The sequence below is a fragment of the Pteropus alecto genome, unplaced genomic scaffold (assembly GCF_000325575.1).
Source record: "Pteropus alecto unplaced genomic scaffold, ASM32557v1 scaffold25, whole genome shotgun sequence".
Classification (NCBI taxonomy): Eukaryota; Metazoa; Chordata; class Mammalia; order Chiroptera; family Pteropodidae; genus Pteropus; species Pteropus alecto.
This window is the reverse complement of record NW_006441955.1, coordinates 16095911-16116486: the sequence shown is the minus strand read 5'-3', so window position 1 is coordinate 16116486 and position 20576 is coordinate 16095911. Positions and strand designations below refer to the sequence as shown.

At 34.4% G+C, this 20576-nt stretch overlaps 1 protein-coding gene across 1 annotated transcript in view; it reads right to left on the bottom strand.

Moving 5' to 3' along the window:
• Nucleotides 1-20576, bottom strand: part of SGIP1 (SH3 domain GRB2 like endophilin interacting protein 1) — a 183368-nt gene that overhangs the window by 19869 nt on the left and 142923 nt on the right.

The following is a 20576-nucleotide window of genomic DNA, read 5'->3' as shown; positions in this document are numbered from 1 at the left end:
TAATGGAAAAAAAATAACATGTTAAGAACCATAACTCTGTCTATTTAACATAGAGCTCAAGTATTTAAAAATAAATATTTGGCTGGTTTGCAGACAAACACATTTGAAATTAATTCAACTATATATTTTACTACAGAAAGAAATCCAAGCAGAAAAATAAAGTCATAGGGTTTTAAATGTTTTGTATAAAGCATCAGGCAGTATTTGCATGACAGTTTGTACAGCAGATAGTTAATAAAGAAAATCATTAGCTTCCTTTTTGAGCATCCACCCTATACAATTGTTCATAAAACTTTTAGAGTTTCTTCATTTTCAAGAGACAAACAATCATGGGGTACCATCTTGCACATTGTCTTTTTTTCTGAATTATCTCCATTTCAAAAATTCTAGATTATTTCCACATTACCCTCAGATCGAGTAGGCTCAAGCTTACATGTCCAAAAAATACACAACCAAAATGTATACCTTGACTTAGCACAAACACATAAATACATTAATTCACACTATTAAAAATAACAGAGGTGCTTATGCTTATTTAACACCTGCTACATACCAGGCACTGCACCGGATACCTTACAAGAATGATCACATTCAATCCCATATCAGCTCTGCAAAATAAGCATTATTATTCCTATTTTACAGAGAAGAAAACTGAAGCTCAAAGAGGTAAATGACTTGCCCATGACAGTATAGTTAGTCGAGGGACAAAATTAAAATTCAAACCTAGATTCGTTGCCCTATAAAGCTTAGGTTTTTCTTATGATGTAATACAGTTTGTCTAAATGAAACATTTGCTTGTATGATTTTGATATAACTTGAGGGTTCTAATCCTTGAGCAAGGTTTAGGATTGTTGTTTCTGATATTAATCTATAGGCATGGTACTGAACAGTAAAATTTTAGCAATTACAAAGTATTTAATTATGTCCCACACCCACTGCTTCTGTTTCTAGCAAACAAAAACATTTACTCTTCCCTACCCCATTACAGATTATATGTTATGCTTCTTTTCTTTTACCTTCAATAATTTCTGTCCTCTTCTCTTGCCATGAAAAAATCTACCCTTTGTATATCTCTCTTCTTAATAAAGTTTTTCTTGATAGTTCTAGGTCATGTTAGCCTCTTCTTTTTCTATCTTTCCTTGGCTTTCAACATCTAGTATTCAGTCATCTAGAAATTAATCACTAACAAACATTGCTTACTATCCACTATGTATCAGGCACTATGGTAGGTGCTAGGGATTCAAAGATAAATTAAACATCATCTTTGTCCTCAAGGAGTTACGTACAGTTTGATGTGTTAATATCATCAGCCTTAACATCATCAACATTCACTACCAGCATTACCTTCAGTACTGTTACTTGCTGCATCTTTACTATGTGTTTTACATGTTATCTATGTATACATATAAAGTAAGCATTAGCTTCATTTTATAGTTGATAGAACCAGGGCTCAAGAGTTTATACAATGTGCTCAGTCTTACACAGCTGGTACACAGAATATTTAAGATTGGTATTCAGATATGTATAAGTTCAAAGTTTAGCTCTGAGGTCTGTATTATTTTGCTACCTTACTAGTGAATTGCAGCACCATTTAGGGCAAGTACCAATGATGAGTCTTAAGATGAAGTATGCATGCCTAAGTCTTTGCTGCCCATGAGACTGTAAATATTAAGAAAGAAGAAACCATGACCTGAGTTTCTTTTATGAAGCCACTATGATCCCTAAAACAGAGGCAAAATTACATTAACCTTTCATTAAATATATTGTTGGATCTCAGAAAGGTAAAGTTTATTCACATCTATAAATAAGAAAGCACACTAAACAGAGGCCATTATTTTGTAGTAGTGTTGCTCAATTTATTTGTTCTGAATTGCTAGTAGGTCATTCTCCTTAAGTAGAATGGTTTCCCCAACTGTTGGTTAAAACTGGGCAAGAGGGCTGGATTCTCACTATTATATCAGGATTATAGTCACCATATAATTGAAATTTGAAGTTTTGTGAAGGAAGAGATAGATCTGCAATCAAATAATTAGAGCAATTTTATGAATGCTTTAAGAATGATATGACCAAAACTCTATGAAAGCAATTTCTGCTGCTCGGATAGGTTAGGGAAGGTTTCATTGAGTACGTGATATGATAGCTGAAGTTTGAGAATGACTAGGATCTCAAGATGGGGAGAAGGAAGATGGTCTAGCATGTATATAGGTGTGGAGCTGAGCAAACATATGGCATTTTGAGAAACCATAGGAAGCACAACATTGTGTGTGTGTGTGTATGTGTGTGTGTGTGAATGTAGTGGGTATTAAAGGGTGAGACTTTGGGAGTTAGGAATTAGGTCATGAAGTGTTTTGCATAAATATTTAGGAAAATTTGTCTTTATAAGTGATTCATAGGCATTAAAATCCGTTACTTTTTGGTATTCTAAGACAAATCTGTGGATGCTTCTCAGAGCAGAGTGCACATATATACAACATTTATGTAATTTAAAACAGAATTATAAATTTCTTGAAATTTCTTAGGGGTCTTGGAACTAGTTAGGAACACTGTTTATAAAAAATGTGAGGCCTGTGAAGTATTAGAAATAGGGTGGTTACAATGGGGCTTGAGTTAGATCATTCTCGCTATAGTGTGGTGGATAATTTAGTGAAGGAGACAATAATGTAGGTGAGGAGAACTGTTAGAAAGAAAAGATAAAGTTGGTGAGAAATGCAGATGTTAGTAGATAAAGGGAATGTCAGGTATAATATTTTTCAGTTTTGCAAAACATTTAATAGTCTTCCATGATATTCTTGTGTATAAAGTAGTGAAACTTGGTAGATAATAGTCTTATCAAGTGAATTGAAAATCACAATATCTAATGAACACGAATCAGTGGTTTTACATCCATTGGGAAGAAAGTCTCTAGTGAATTGTCTCAGAGATCTTAGTCTGGACTTTTTATTGCCTTGGGTAACTAGAAAATATGCTCAAAAATGGTACATTGTAGTGGCTGAGAAGGAATTTGGTATCAGACATACCTGCGCTTGAGTCCTGTCTCTGACTCTTATTATCTATATGATCTTTGGCAGGGATGATGTAATAATACCCACTCTATGGGCCTGTTCTGAGGATAAAATGAAGTAAAGAATTTAGCACAGTGCTTGGTGCATAGTAAGCACTTAACAATGATTAGTTATTTTTATGATTATTATTACAATTCAAGATACTACAGAAGTTCTCTTAAATAATGACACTCATTGAAGTGCTCAAAAGTATCTAAAACTTTTAGAATACGGGGCTGGAGCTGAAAATATCAGCAAAAACACATGTAGAACTGTTATATAACAAGATTAAAATTTTCTCAAATAATTGTGGTTTGGGGAAAACTGGTGTGATGGAAGAACACTTAAAAAATATTTGGGCGTTTAGTTGATACTTGACTTTCTATTTGGGAGTTCCAAACACTGCTTTTTGGGATACATTAGTGACTCCAGATCACTAGAAATGATAATGTTACTGCTTTTTGTTTGTGTGATCTGTTTTAAAGCTTGTCAGGTGGCAATCAGAACACTTATTCACAAGCTGAAGACCAAACTCTTCAGTGTACCGATGTATAAGACCATCTGTGTTCTTATAGTCTGAATGTTATTGTACCTTCAAAATTTAATGTTGAAAACCTAATGCCCAAGTGATGGCATTAGGAGGTCGGGCCTTTGGGAGATGACTGGCTCATGAAAGAGGAACACTCATGAATGAGATCAGTGCCCTTATAAAAGAGGCCTGAAGAGAACTAGCTTGTCCCTTCCACCATGTGAGAACACTGAGCCTTTGGCAATCTGAAACTTGGAAGAGGTTTCCCTAGAACCAAACCATGCTGGCATCCTTACCTTGAATCTAGAGCCTCTAGAACTGTGGGAAATAGAATTTTGTTGTTTATAAGCTACCTAGTCTGTGGTACTTTGTTATAGTAGCCAGAATGGACTAAGACATGCAATCTGACACAGATCTATCCTTCATGACCCATCTCTTCCCACTCCTTCCAACAACCCTATACTCTAGCTATGTTTACTTCTGGGCACTATAGTTCTTATAGTAGATTTAATCAATAATGCCAGGAAAGAAGAAAATACCAAAGCTTTACAAAGGACTTTTTTATCTTAAAGGATCCAGAATTTATAATCCCAATTTCTTCATATCCTTATACATTGCACATAATACATCATTTTTATTTTACTTTTTTCATTTATTACATAATTTTCTTTATTGCTATCTGGTCTACCTATCATTTTTGACAAGTATATATTATTCTACAAACATTCTCCAAATGTCGAGCCATTAGTAGATAACAATTATTTTAAATCTATCTTCATATAAATTTTTCTTCTTTTTATTTTTAATTATTTCCTTAAGATATAGTTTTATTATTACAAAGTGGGATGACCAAATCATAAGACATACAAATTTTTGACTACTAAGAATGAGATTATTTTATATAAAGTTATATTTAATGAAAATGCTATCAGTAATAAATGAATGTTTCTGTTCCCCTGCAGTGCCTTAGAGAGTCTTTGTTAATATGATTACTAGAAAACTGGTTAAAATCAGAAGAGTATCTAAGATGGTGAACAATTCAAACTTCATGGCCTGAGAGGACTAAGAGGGGGCTGGAAACTATTTTCAAATATCTGAAGTAATATGACTAGACATTGACTCAAAGGACTAGAGTTCCTGCCCATGAACCTGTAAGTTTATAGCTTTATGACTTTGGGCAAGTCAATTAACTTTAGGTTTTCTCAACCATAAAATGAAGGCAATAGAACACATAATATCTGTTTTAGAATTCCATGATTTTAAGTTCTTTAAGGTATTTAAAATTTTTTAAACAGTAGGAATGACTTTCTAACAGAGAAATAAACTGTGGAAACATGAATATGTAATCTCTCAAGAAATAAGAAACAAACATATAGAAAACCTAATAATAATAACATATGAAAACAAGAGCTTAAGAAAATAAAGTGACAGAACTGTGACATTATTTCATTGTAAAATTAATTGCCAAATAAACAGTATAGGGGTGTTGTTCCATGATTTAACAAAAGGAAGCTTGGGCTTACATACAGACTTGAGTGTGAATCTCGACTAATCTTTGTGACTCGGTTTCCTCACCTTTAAAATAGAATAGATAATAATATCTATGTTATTATTACAAAGTGGGATGACCAAACCATAAGACATATGTTAAAGGCTTGTGGAGAACATCAAATGGGATAATATTTATGAAGTCCTTATTTTGTCAGAGTGAGCTTTACTCAAGTTGTTGAATTAGAGTGAGTTCTTTGGAGCTGAGTAGTTATTTCGGTAGAAAACGAAGGAAGATGATGCTGCAGATGGCATTTTTCATTGAGCATGCAGATAGACTAGAACCTTCAGTTTCCTTACATCACTAAAATTCTGTGCATGCATGCTTAATTTTTTGCATATTACCTAAGTAGCTATTATAGCTACTTAAGTTGCTTGATATAATGCTTAGACTATAGAACATAAAAATTTGTTGAATGCATGTTTTTGTCTTTCAATTCATTCAAATGTGAATTCCTACAATAATTAGACATTGTACTAGCTGCTGAAGGATACACAGAAAAGCATAAGACACGTGCCTTCCTTCACTGAGCTTATAATATGGGAAAGGACTATAATATTAAATAGAAATGGAAGATAAAGCACTATATAAAGTGAGAAAATAGTTTAATATTATAATTATTATATAACCATTAATAATCATTTTTAAAGATGTGTAGGTAGAAACAGTATTTATTATGTCTGTCTTTGAATAAAATAAAGTATCAAAATTAACATTGTTTTATATTCTTTATACACTGAAAGGATAAACAAGTTCAGTATAATTATCTCTATTTCTCTAGCCCAAGGTTGCTCTCTAGTAAGTGGTAAAGCTGAAATTCAATCCTAGGTCTCCTGACTCTAACAAAAACAATAGTAGCAATAACAAAGACTTCTGTAGTTCTTACTGTATACTAAGAATGTTTCGAGAGGCTTTACTTATATTAATTCTTACTCCTGATAATACCTCTATAAGGCAACCATTATTATCCCTGTTTTACAGATGAGCGAACTGAGGTTTCAAGTCATTCATTCAGTAGCCTTGCTTATAGTCACCCAGTCAGTAAGCAGTAAGAACAGGATTGGGATACAAATTCTGAATAGGACTGCCTGGCTCTGGACCCCAAACTCTTACATATTCTGCTCTAGGAGCATAGAAGTCAGAATAAAATTATGTTAAGCAGTTGATGGCTCATTTGTGATAGCCCAGAAGGGCTAGTTGCTGCCATCAGTTGTACAGTTTTGACAAGATAGCAATTTCAGGGTCTTGGCAAGCAATTGGCATACACACTTAGGGAGTTCTGAGAAATGGAAAAGGGCACCCAGAGTCACCATTGTGATATTTTCTGAAAGGCAGTTTTTTCTGTCACTCTCATTATCAAACAAAGTTACACACACACACACACACACACATAAACACACACAACTAGACACACCTTAAAGATATAAAAATTTTCTCACTAATAGTGTGAAACCTTTAAAAGATAAGGTCCTTAATTTTGTGGAGGTATTTTCTGAGTAGTCAATTGAAATATGAATGTGGATATGAAGTTCAGACTGTGTACATAAAAATGTTAAAGGAAAAAGGAAAAGGGAGTGAGGGAGAGATTTTAAAAGAGAAAAGAAAGATACAAAAAAAAAAAAGAAGAAAAGTAAGTAAAATAGTCAGGTACAAAAATTGAGTAAAAGTACAAGAAAGTTTACAAACGAATGTTTGCATCCTGAATTCAACAGAGACACCTCATCTCACACCATTGTTGGTCGTTTGTATGGAAGTGAAGCAGGTAATCAAGGTGGCAAATGCTATTTACATCCAGGAATGAGAATGTAGGAGATAGAACAAACAGAGGGAAGCAACAGAAAGTCTCAGAATGTGTGGAAGAAGAGAAGAAATTTCAGGGGTTGTATGAAGGAGCAGAGAGTAGAAATTGGTTTAGTATTTTTTCTTAAAAAAAGCAGATAATGTTAGTTGGAATGAGTAAAAAAATAAATTATATTCAATTATAATAATTTATAAAGTACATTCTGTATAATGCAGTAATAAAGACAAAGAAATTAGATTGAATTACATTTGAATCCTGACTTTATCATTTACCAAGTGACCTTAAACAAATTACTCAACATTTCTGAAGTTCAAATTCCTAATTTTGTAAAATGGAGATAGTACCTTTTACAGATGTTGCGAGGGTTAAATATGATGATATAGGATATCTTTGTTATCTGGGAATAGCCAGTTATGGAAAATAGTCACCTAAAAATGTATTTAAATGGTTCTGAAAATTTCATTGTATATAGTGATAAAAGGCTTAATTGGGATTCTAAATTCTCATAAACTATATTTGTGAAAAAATCTTTTATCAATACACAATCAGATAAGTAATGGGTTTTTAGAGTGAACAAAAATGGTTTGTGTTGATATTTTGAGGAAGGGCATGTTTTTCTGATAAAATTGTATTATAGCTCTACACACCAAGGTAGGCTCAGATTTGGCTTTGATTCATCATAAAGTGAGCTATTATTGCAGAGTTAATTGAGAGTTTTATCAATTTTCCTATGGGCCTCTCAATTTCTTAATTTTCTTTGAAGTGGCTATGATATAAGCTTCCTTTTTTCCTTCTTTTTCAGTTATTAATAGTTTTATTTCTGCTAAACCCTTAATTGATAATGACTTTGGTGTGACCTAAAAAGCTTTACACTATCACTTTCATTGACTTCATGGAATCCTGCATGCTTTCTATATATTACAGATCAAGAAACCAAGTCTAAAAGAAGATAGTCATTTGCCCACATTCTCACAGACAGTAAGTGATAGAGTCATAGGGTTCAAATGTAGGTCCACTTAACACTATGCTCTTTCTATATAAGGAGCCACATAGGTCTCATCTCAACCCACTATGGCATTGGGTGAGTTACAACTGTTATAATGCTTTTCAGGGTGTGAGGCATTCGCCTTCATGAAAAGGATGATGGCACACTTATGAAAGTCAATTATCATAAAGTAGAATTAAAAATACTGAATTTCTAGATATGTAAATAAAATTAGAGTTATTTTCAGTTTTCCTCTTCATATGTCCCTGCTTATCTGTTCCATCCCCCCCATATATATATTTCATGTGCATACATTTTTTGCTTTTCGAATTCCACTCTGTCCAGAAATATACGATCAGCTGATTTTTGTTGTGTTTTAGGAAGAATTTTCTTCAAACTGGGTCTTTGCTTATAGTCCCCAAACCATTATCCAACATTAATGCACTAATTAGTTAACATCCTAAAACATGTTTGACTCAAAAAATGGGAAAATATACTTTGGTTTTATCATCAAAGTCACATCAAACATATTCAACACAAGGACTATTGTTATAAATGGACATAAGGGAGAAGACAAAGCCATAATGAAATGCCTTGGGTATGAGGACTGGCATGACCAAACCCTAGACAATTTTACATAGACAGCACTGAGAATTTGTTTCATCAAGCATCTGAAGTTCAACCAGATAGAACACGGTATTACAAAGAATATAAATAATGATATCAAAAGCTGATTTATGTAGAGCACTTATATGCGATGGCCACTGTGCTGAATACTTTATATGCATTGTCTTGTACTCTCAAAACATCTCTTTGAGGTACAAACCTTTATTATGTATATTTTGCTATTGAGGAAATTGAGGCTTAGTGAAATTTGCTCTAGGTCATTTCCTTTGCAGTAATAGATGTATTGGGACTGAAAACCGGATCTATCTTCAGTTGCATTCTTAAACCCTGCCCTGTATCACTAATGTTTACCTATCTATATTCATAAGCTTTGCTCCAAGGTCTAGCTGGATGCACAACAGGTATTCTTAATGGAGCAGGTATTCTTAATGGAGCACCCCCTAAAGGAGATAAAATGGGCTCTTTGGGAAAAGTGAAAGAAATCTTACATATAAAGCACACAGATATACATGTAGTATATAACCAGATGTTCAGTACATATGTGATATTAAAAGTCTCCCAGGGAGCAATTATGGAAAAACATATGACTAAAAAGTCTCCCTGGGTAAGGGAAGGAGGATAAAGAAAAAAGTTTGAAAAGCACTGATTTGTAGTGTTAAAAGGGCCATGGATGTGAATGACCTTATATACCTCATCATCTCTTTTAGAAAAAACTTTAAGGTACCAGTTTTCCTGAAGGATAATAGTTTCATTCTTTCTTCAAACTTACACTGAGTAACATCTGTGGTCCCATAACTGCGAGTGATCTAATCAAGATACTTGGGAAAATATCTGGTAAGGACCATAAAAAGGAACAGAATGTAAGAAAAGGAGGCTCAGGAGTTTAATCAAGCCAGGAGAGGTGTTCTCCCATGAGGAACGTGGGCAGATCTTCAGCTGAGACAGGAAAGAGGTGAATCTAGTCAGGGGATTTGCTATAATTAGAGAAGCTAGAGAGAGCCTTGGTTAGGTTTCAAACCAAACAGGAGTAAGGCCAGAATACAATAGTAGGGGACAGTGACACAGGTCTAAGAGCACAAAAGGAAGGAGAAAGGAGTCTGTTTAAGGAATGGGGAGAATTAGAGATTTTAAAAAAGACATCTCATTCACTCTTCTGTAAAAAGTCTGGTGTATATTTTCAGAGAAGTGGTTGCTACTTGAAAGCATAGCCTTGGAGCTGACAGTAGTAGCGTATTATCATCCTATTAGAGTCTTTCTCAAGTACAAGTGGGAGACATTAAGACTTTTAAGGAGGAACAAAATAGTCACTGAAGGACTATAAATGACTAAAAAAGTATGAAAACAAGTTCAGCCTCACTAGTAATCAAAGAAATACAACAGGAAGAGAGACCAATTTTTTTACCCTTTTTTCCCAGAATAAATCTAGAAAAAATAAAACAACAAAACAGTACTTCATGCTTGTGAGCATATAATGAAATAGGCACTGTAATATAATGTTGGTGGAAGTAAAAACTGGTATAATTTTTCTAAAAAACTACTTGGCAATGTGTACCATGAAACTTTAAGAGTTCTATAATTTTAGCCCATAATTCCAATTTTAAGGATCTATTCTAAGAAAATATCATAAGGCCAAAGAATTATGTGCAAAAATGTTCACTGTATGTGGGACAACTTGAAGCAATTTAAATGCCTAATTGAAATGAAATAAATTATGATTCATGACAGAATATAATCTTATGCAGATATGTAAAAGTATTTAGCAATTAAAAATAGAACTAAAAACAATTACATATCACATTTTCCCTATTTGATTGGAAAAAGTAAAAAGAACTAATATAACTCAGTGTTTATAAGGACACGAAAAAATTGTTAATCATATCGTTGGTGTGAAATTTTTGTAGAGACATTTAGTAATATGTAGTGTTATTTAAAATGTGCATTCCCTTTACCATTATGATTCCATTTTTAGCAATTTATCGTTAGGACAAATTCAGACAAGTCCATGAAGATAAAGTTTTAAGACTGCTCATTGCACCATTTTACATAATAGCCAAAAAAAAGGGTATAAACTTAAATAACCATTAATAAATAATAGGTACAAGTACATAATATAATACAATGGAACCATTAACATGGTTATATAGATGTGTATATATATGTATGTATGCACACACACATATACACAAACTGCATATAGTAAATTTAAATGGCTACTATTGACTGATAGTTGCAGAGCAGATTATATATTTTGTTTGCATAAAATTGTACATAACCTATTTCTTTGATTATAAGCAACATACTTTTGAAAGTATTTTAACATTTCTGAAATTGAGATGCATCTTGTAATCAATGTCAATAAAAACAAGGCAGCTGCTAACAGCATGTTCCACTGTTGTCTTTGCTTGTACTTGTGGGAATGTAATCACAAGTAGAGTTATCAGCTCATCTCGCGTTCTCTTTAGTTCAGGTGAGTTACTTGAATTGATAGCCTCACATGTGATTGAATTTTAACTTACATTTAGACAATTATTTCACCTTAAAATGTATTTTTTAAAAAAGATTTCATCTGATACAGCAATAAAGTGAGAAGTTATTAGTACACAGAAGATAAACTGTCACATAGCAGGCTATGCAACTTTAGGCAGGAAAAACTGCTACGTTCTTTGAAATCTAAGCCACAAAAATTTGAAAGACGAGATAAGTAGGTTACAACTGAATTATACATCATGAAAGAATATAAAACTCAGGTGCTAAAACTATATCTGTTAAAAATTTTTAACTGACTTTCAAGATTAAACCATCAACGTCAAAGAGAATAAAGAGGTCATGATTATGAATATGTGGTATAAAAAGCATCAAGTCACTGTGATATTAAACACACTGCTGATGGCAAAAAGTGATTTAAAAGTATCTTTAATTCTGAATATAAAATACGTTTAAACTCAATTTCTCATGGTTATACTGAAGATAGTGGCTTACATTTTGTCAGCTATTGTTGGTTGGAAAAAAATGCTTTTTTACATTTAGTGAAGTTTATTTTGCACCTAAAAGTTGTTATTAAACCAATAGAGCATATTCTAATGCATGACTTCTTGGAATCAAATAAATGCAGTGAGTGTGTGTGTGTGTGTGTGTGTGTAGGTATATACAGAGAGAATTTTCTTCAAGATTTTTCACCAAATGTTAAAAATGGTATTTCAATTAATCTCTCAACAATGTGATTTCAGGGTTAAATTTACTCTTCTTTTTCTTTTTCTTTTTTTTCTTTAGTTCTAGAATCTTTTTTATTTTCTTCAGCTTTATTGAGGCATAATTAAGAAAAATTTTTTATGATAAAGTATACATTGTGATGATTTGATAAACATATACATTGTGAAAGAATTCCTTCCATTTAATTAACACATCCATCATCGCATATTCTTTCTTTCTTTCTTTCTTTCTTTCTTTCTTTCTTTTTTTGTGAGATCATTTAAGTTCTGCTATCTTTGCAAATTTGAATTGTACAATACGGTGTCATCAACTATAGTCACCGTGTTATGCAGTAGATCCTCAGACCTCATTTATCCTATAGATGAAAGTCTATAACCTTTACCAACCCCTCCCTATTTCCCCCACCCCCTCAGCCCCTGACAACTATTTTTCTACTCTCTGTTGTTTTTTAGACTACATATAAATGATACTATGCAGTATTTGTCTTTCTCTGTCTGGCTTATTTCCCTTAGTATAATGCCCTCAAGATCCATCCATGTTATTGCAAATGGCAGGATTTCCTTCTTTCTCTGTATTTACTCTTTCTCTGTATTCAAACAATACAAAATTTTAAAATTTCTTTGTATTTTAAAAAATTTCTCTGTAGTATTTGAATTTTCAGAAGTAATATGCTTAAATCAACTTCATGATCAGAATAAAGAAAACAGCTATTTTCAGATATGTTTAAATGGCACAGGGGACATTCTATATTAAAATAAAAGGATGCATTATTATATCCTGTATGAAAATATAAATCATATATATATACACACACACACACGGTCACGTACACATGAAAAATCTTAGAAATGAAATATGCCTAAATGATAACAGAGGTTCTCTATGGTTATTAGATTATAGATTATTTCATTTTATTTAAACTTTCATATTTTTCTAAATTTTCTATAATGGCCATGCATTATACTTTGATATTGTGGCAAAAAATATTAGAAATTGGGAGCTACATTGGAATCTTAATAACACTGAGGTTTCTACATTTTTCCTTTATTTCTTGAATGGTTCCTGTTCTCACAGTTAAAAAGTGGATGCCAGCAATTTTCAACACTACTGAAAGCTGTTCCCCTAAGGGGCTGAGATTTATGAATGGAGAGGCATGAAGAATGCTGTCTGTTGTAGTCTGACTGCCTGAAAACCTGCCATTTGAGATGCTAGTTTCACGCAGAATGGGCTGTGAGCAGAGTCCAGAAAAGGCAAAATCTAAGGAAAGTATTCAACATTAAATATTCTTCCTCTTCTTGGACTCACCCTTTACAATGATGATGGAAACTTTTGAAAGTCACTGAAACATTCTTGAAAAATTAACATTGCCCTTGCTCCTTGTGACACCAGAATAACCTTTTGCGTTTCTTCAGAGGCATATTTCAAGCCCCTAAATCAGATCTTAGAGGAAGCCATGTTGTAATTACTCTGAATATAAAACCAAGAAACACAATTGTAAAGAGTACACCCTGTGTGTGTGAATGTGTGCCAGCAGCAAATGAAACTTTAAAACCATATATGCTCACGTCCTGGTGATTTAGTACAGCAGAGCCAGTAGAAGAGAAACAAGTTCATGAAAACCTGTCTGCTAAAAGTCCATGCTCTAGCAGAAATTATTACCACATGCATGATGGAAAAAAAGTTAAAGACACGAAATGGTGAAAATCTTAAGGGTATTGACTTATCTTAATGCCTTATCTTAAATGCCATGTCTTGACAATCCCAAATCAAACTTTGATTTAATAAATGAAGCAATGGTTATAAAATTCTTAGCACATATTAAGTATTCATTAATGATAATTATTATTTTAGAAAATAATTACATTAGTATAGTACTTTATAGTTTTTAAAGACCTTTTACAAGTAACTAAAATCTCTTAGGGATATGTATGGGATTGGTTAAATATAATTATTCCAGACACATTAAAAGGGCTTAGAAATGGGAACTTCTCCTGAGTGTTGACATCACATCTTAGAATCACTTCTTCGTTCATTACGCCAGTTCTCCAGTCTGAAGGGAGTAGTTAGAGGTTCTCCTCTTTGTCTGGGGTAGTCAGAGTCAAGGGTACGAGGGGAAGGACAGCCTCAATCTGCAGACAGCTCTTCTTAGAAGGCACATAATAAAAAGCTATTGCATGATGAAAGCTCACAAACATGCAAAGGTAAAGCACGTCCCCCTGAAGATTCTCAGTTTCTCCATTCTTTTCTCAAGAAGTTTAAAATTATTTGTCAAATCTGCTGAAAAACTGAGTATAGCTCAGTGGTAAAGGATTTTACTACAGATCTGCTGAAATGATTTACAAAGCCTTTAATAAAAAAGTTGGTAACATTTTCTTCCAGATCTCCCATCAGCATCAACACAGCTCCCTGAGGAATGCCTCAGCAAGCAGATTGTTAGCCTCAACAAGTCAGCTTTAATGATAGACTCTGGTGGAGGCTGAGGGTATACAGCAGGGAAGAGACATTCTGCTTCCAAATCTTTCTCCTGAGTCATAAGCAGTGGAGAAAAGATTGCTCAATGTCCTTGATGACAAGCTGGGAGGCTGTGTAGCAACTCACGTCAGATCAAGTTGCCAGACGTTTTATGTAGAAGAAGACTAGAATGCTACAACCCAATCTTCTCCAAAGCAGGCACTACTAACTAAAACACAGCATGTCACCAGAAAGGGATGTGTGAAGTTGGACAATAGCGGTCATAGCTAATCGTTACTGAGCTTTTTGCATGCATTGACTACAGCAATTCACTATTTAACTTTGACTATGACCTTGTGAAATAGGTGCCACTACTATTCCAGTTTCCAGAGGAAGAGACTAAGACTTAGAAAGGTTAAATAATTTACCTAAAGTCACACATCATGCTAAAGCTACAATTCAGACCCAGAACTAATTCCAGAACCAACACACATGTGGGCCTGCCAGACACAAATCTAAAGTGAAGTCTGTAGTCTTCATGGTAGCAAAATCCAACCTCAAGCTCAATTATATGAATCATGTTTTCATATTTGAGCAAGGTCTTACCCCTGAATAAATGACCGTTTATTTAAAAGACAGCATCTGGTACACACACACACACACACACACACACACACACACACACACACACACACACACACAGTTTTTTCCCTCTCTCTCATATATATATATTCCATATCTTTCTCTCTATATGTATGTATACATGTGTGCATGAGTGCATACTGAGAGTAAACTGATATAAATTAATTCGTGACTCTTTATTGCTAATATCTAGAATAATATCCAATATACCTTTAGGTTAACAATTACACATTACGTAAGTATTTATATTAGAACTCTAACTTAGCAACATTTTAAATTTCTTCAAAGCAGATTCTGTGTAGATTTTAATGTTACTCCCGTCTCTTTCTTTGGAAGCTATCCCTAACATCTAGGACAAGTCAGGTCTCCCTGTCTCCTGAATTATTACATTCTCTACGCGTTATTGTAACTACTTGTTTAACGTCTGGCTTCCATTCTCCATGAAGACAGGAACATGCCTTTCTTGTTCACTACTGTAACCCTAATACCTTTCATAGTACCATGCACATAGAAGGCACTCAATAAATATTTGCTAATTGAATGAATACACCCCTAACAATATCTGTCTTTATAGCAATATTATCAAGGCCTTATTCTACAAATTCATTGATTGTTTTTCCTATCAGATACCTACTTATTGCAGAATTAGTAACATGGAAAACCTTATCATTTTGCTGTGCATCCATCAAATTAATTTCGTACATATATGTATAAGCATATGAAGACAATCCTGATTCTTGCTAAAGAATATTAACTATAAATATATCTAGACATGTGCATATTAAAGCTACAATAAAGAGTATTTCAAGTCAAGCTCCCTAATATCATAACAAACAACTAATTTCTTCTTTTGAAAATAATTTTTACATCTATAAGTTTACTGTGGGTGTAGGTAGATAACTAAAATTTTTCTCAAGAGCTACTGCTACATGAAAAAAATTTACTACTCAATTATTTTTTAAGATTTATATAAGTCATTACATTTTTATTTGACACACACACGAATACTACACATCCCTTTGGTCTCACATTATGTTCAGTTCTGAGTATTTATGTGCCAGGAGGAAGAAAAAGGAGAAAGAAATAAAAGATTGTAAGGTAGATGAAAAGGACACACACCTAAGAGAAGATGAAAAGCTTTGATGGGCAGCACTCAGGGAAAACAGGGATTGTGCTATCTCTATGTTAAGTTGTATTTGCAGTAATAGCCAGCTAACGGTTGGTATTTTTCTTCTGGGCTTGATGTCCACAATTTTCCTATCTGGTATTTAGGTTAACAGTCATACTCAGAGTGCAACTGGGTCAGCCAGTTAAGCATTCCCTCAAGCATGAACAACTGGGAGACAACATATTAGCACAGATATATATTTTATATATTTACATATATATTTAAATTAAACATAATATATTCCACAAAAACATATCTATTGAGTATCATGCAGTCAAAATTAATCACTAATATTTGTGTGGCTGCTTAAAGAAAGAAATACATTGGAGTAAGTTCCAAGTTACAATGCTTTTTTTTCCAATATGGCTCCTGATTGCAGGCATGCCACAAGGTTAAACTCTCACCTCCACGGATTCAGCCCTTATCTCTAAGCAAATGACTCCCAAATTTCTACAGTCTATTTACTTCTAGACTCATATTACATGCATGGTGTGCAGGATCTCAAAGCTGAGAGGTCTCAAAAATGACACATAAACATGACAAACAAAGACTCATGGACATGGACAATAGACTAGTGGTTACCAGGGAGTAGGGGGAAGGGGAGAGGTAAGTGGAGTAGAAGGGTTCAAATATGTGGTGACAGAAAGAACTCTAACTTTGGGCGATGAACACACAATGCAAAATATATATGACTTACTGTTGAATTGTACACTTGAAACTTGCTGGATTTCATTAACCAATGTCACCATAATAATAATAAAAAAGACTCATTTTTCCTGACCAGATCTATTATACTGGAGACTCCTTTTTCCTCACTGACATAGCACCTTTCTCCCTGTCTCAAGATGGAAGCTTTTGCTCCTTTCCACATCATATTAAATGTCAAATGTTGTTCCTTCAATAGTGTTTTTCAAATCTCTGGATAAACATGGTAACGTCAGTTCTTAACTACTTCCCTCAAACTGCTTTAGAAAAATCCCTCAATTTCCCCTGCCTCTAATCCTAAAAGTCAAAGATGATCGTACCACTTCCTTTCTCAAAAACTTCTCAAAATTCCACCTGGCCTAGGGATCATATTTAAATTTCTTCTCTCAGTATTTAAATTAGCCCTCTACTTACTTTTCAAGATCATCTCTTAAAACATTCTTTGCCTCTCCTAATGTTTACTATTCCTGCATACATGCTTTTCTTCAAGTCATTTATTCAAGTTGGAGCACTCTTAGCTGTCTGAAGTCCTCCTTGCCTCTTAACGTTAGCCCGCTCAAGTCCCTATGCCCTCAAGAAGTTATCTCAGATTCTTCCCAGTTAAAAACCTATCTATTGTTTATACTTTTCCAGCAGGTATTTACAATTCTATCATAATATTGATTATATTATGTGTTCGATAGGAAATGCCTATCTCTTCTATTTCTTGTGAATTCCTAGAAGGCAGAAGCCATATCATTTTACCTCCATAATTCCTACATAAGGGCTTATAGCTAAGTAGAGTTCATGGAATGCCTGTAAATCACTGAATAAAGAAATAAGTAAGTGAATATTCTTTAACTTTTCTATTCTATTCATAATCAACCTCATTCCCTTTTCCTTCTTGAGAGAACTATTTAACTTAAGTTTCAGGTTTTGAAATTCTTTATACATAGCAACCCTTCTTTTTGGGTCCATGGTAAGAGCTCATCAGTGATATTGCATCAGCAGTATTAGTATTAGCAGCAGCACCTCAGATACGCTGAATCCAAATAAAATGATCTTTTCACTAACCAGGTATCCCTTGCTTGGTGATTCTGGGTAGAAGATACCACCTACTCTAAGCTTTCCCATAAACATTTAATTGGATAGATTTCTGATATGAATTCTAGGTGTTCACGCCCGCCCTAGCAGACCATTCACACAATTTGGCCTAGACTGAAGGCTAAAGACAGGGAGTACTTGGCTGACTATGATATTGAAAGTTACGTATTCAGTCTCTGTCCCTAATTCCTGGCACAGACCTCCCAAAACTCTTGTAATTAATTTCCTGAGTGATAAGAGTGAGAGGGGAGTCTTTTGTTATTCATAAGACTCTTTTACTCATACCTGGGTTTATACTAATGAGGTGATTCTTGGAGGATGGGGGCTGGTTGCCAGAGGAACCAACTTTTGTTATTAGAAGATTGGAACTTTCTGTCCCATCCCTGGACCTCTGAGAAGGAGAGAAAGCATGGAGATTGATTTAATCACCAATGGACAGTGATCAAATCAATCAGGTCTCTGTAATGAACCTCTATAAAAACCCTAAACAATGGGGTTTGGAGAGCGTCTGGGTACTGGAAAGGTAGCATATCCAGACATGGCATGAAGCTCCGTGTTTCTTTCCCCATACTTTGCTCTTTGCATCTCATTTGGCTATTCCTGAGTTGTAGCCTTTATAATAAACAGGTAATAAAAAGTAAAAGACTTTGCTGAATTCTGTGAGCCATTCTAGCAAATTATCAAAGACAAGATGGGGGTGGTGTAGGAACCCACAATTTACAGCCGATCAATCAGAAGTATAGATGCTGACCTAGGACTTGAGATGGGTGTGCGACGTGGGGTGAGGGGGCAGTCTTGTGGGACTGAGCCCTTAACCTATGTGGTCTGTGCTAACTTCAGGTAGTGACAGAACTGTTTAATGTGAGGGGAAAAAATACATATCATTGTCAGAAGTGTTGTGAATAGTTAGTGAAAAAGGGTTTCTCTTTTACTGGCTTTCTATTCTATCACCAGCATGACAGTCATACAGTAAACATGAGTGAGACATGGCAAATGTTTCAGGGAGCAGGGAACTAAGTGAAATTTCAGTATTGGTCAATTCCAGAGATTTTCAGAACCAGGCAACTAATTTCTTACGAAGAGACAAAGTGAACTCTGAAACCCTCAAAAGGTCTGCCTGGTGGAACATTTTATAGGTTCCACTCCACCTGAATCTTCTTAATAGGTTTGGGCTATTTCAAAAAGAAAGGAAACTCTCTGTGACTTTTGGTTAATTCTTTTTAATAAAGAGAATTGTACATTTTATACTTACAATATAGTTTACTTATAAAAATTTGGAATAGCTAGGAAGTGTGATTTTAATGTTTTTAATGAAGACAGTCTTGTACTGCTGCTTTTTACATTTCTATTTTTCTTTTCCTGAATTGATTATACTTAACACTTTGATTTACAGAGTGAGTGCTCAATAACTTTACTGTGTTATTTGTTGAAAAGGGCCTACAATGGAGTAAGAACAATTAGTGGACACTTCACACTTGAAGAATATTGTGAATTTAGCGAAACAGTTGCTTTTGAGAAAATTGGTCACACCTTCCAATTTCCCATTCTCTAGTGACTCTCAGGTGAATGAACTAATATCTATCTGGCTACATGTAAAAAATTAGCCTTGTTTGCTTCTTACAGGATACTGTTACTATGCCAGGGTAAGGAAATTTTGAGTGGTTCATGACTATGATTGTGTCTTACCAATTACTAAGTAGGGATACTTAATAGCTTGTTGATAGAGGTCAGAAGTTTCAAATGGCCCAAGAGTTCATTTTTTTCACATAGACAACATAATTTCAAAGAGGAAAATGTATCTCCTGTTCTATAGATGATTAAAGTTCTTACAGAAACATATGTTTTTCCTCCATGGGGTCTAATATGGATAGAGAAAAGAAATGGAATAGTGGGCTGAATAAGAACGAGATGAACTGAGACCAGAGGTCTTAATGAGGTCAAAGATAAGGTATAAGCAAGGGACCGGAGAGCTAGAAGGTTAGAAGATTAGGGAAAACCCACCAGCACCACCTGCCTTGAGGGGCTGATGCAAAGACTGAATGAGATCATGTATGCAGAGCAGAGCATCATCCTAGGTCTCTAGCTAGGCAGCCTGGCTTTAAATCTGTACTTTGCTTCTTTCTGGCTGAGTGATCCTGCAAAAGTTACTTACATTATCTGAATCTTAATTTTGTCATCAGGGAGTTGTGCAGCTGCAATAAGATAATAGATGGGATATACTTTGCACTAGCAAGCACTCAGATATTAGTTATTATTATTCATTACTTTAGTACCCTATTTAAAATTGCAACCCCAATATACTCCATTCTACTTTCTTATTTTTATTTTTTTCTGTAGCACTTATTACCATCTCCACGGTATTTTACTTATGTATCTTAATTTTTTGACTTTCACATTAGAATATCATCTCCATAGTGGCAAGAATTGTTTTCTGTTTTCTTTACCACTAGGGAGTGCCCAGGACAGTGCTAGCATGCAGTAGTACTCAATAAATATTTGTTGAATGAAAGAATCACTGCCTAATGCAGTATTTGCACAGGAAGGGTGACAAATTATTAATTACGAAATAGCCAAAGTGACCTTTGTCAGTAGGGACCATTTTCAAGATGTGACCAGAGGTGTGGGTTAGTCAGTACAGTGAAGGGAAAGTTTTTGGGAGCCGAAGACGTTGAAGAGGTCCTGCAGCCAATGTGTCCGCCAGGTCATCCACATTGAATCCATGTCACAGGATGAAGCTAGTAAATGAGGTGGAGGAGAGAATGAAAAGGAGCTGCCGGCATCTCTC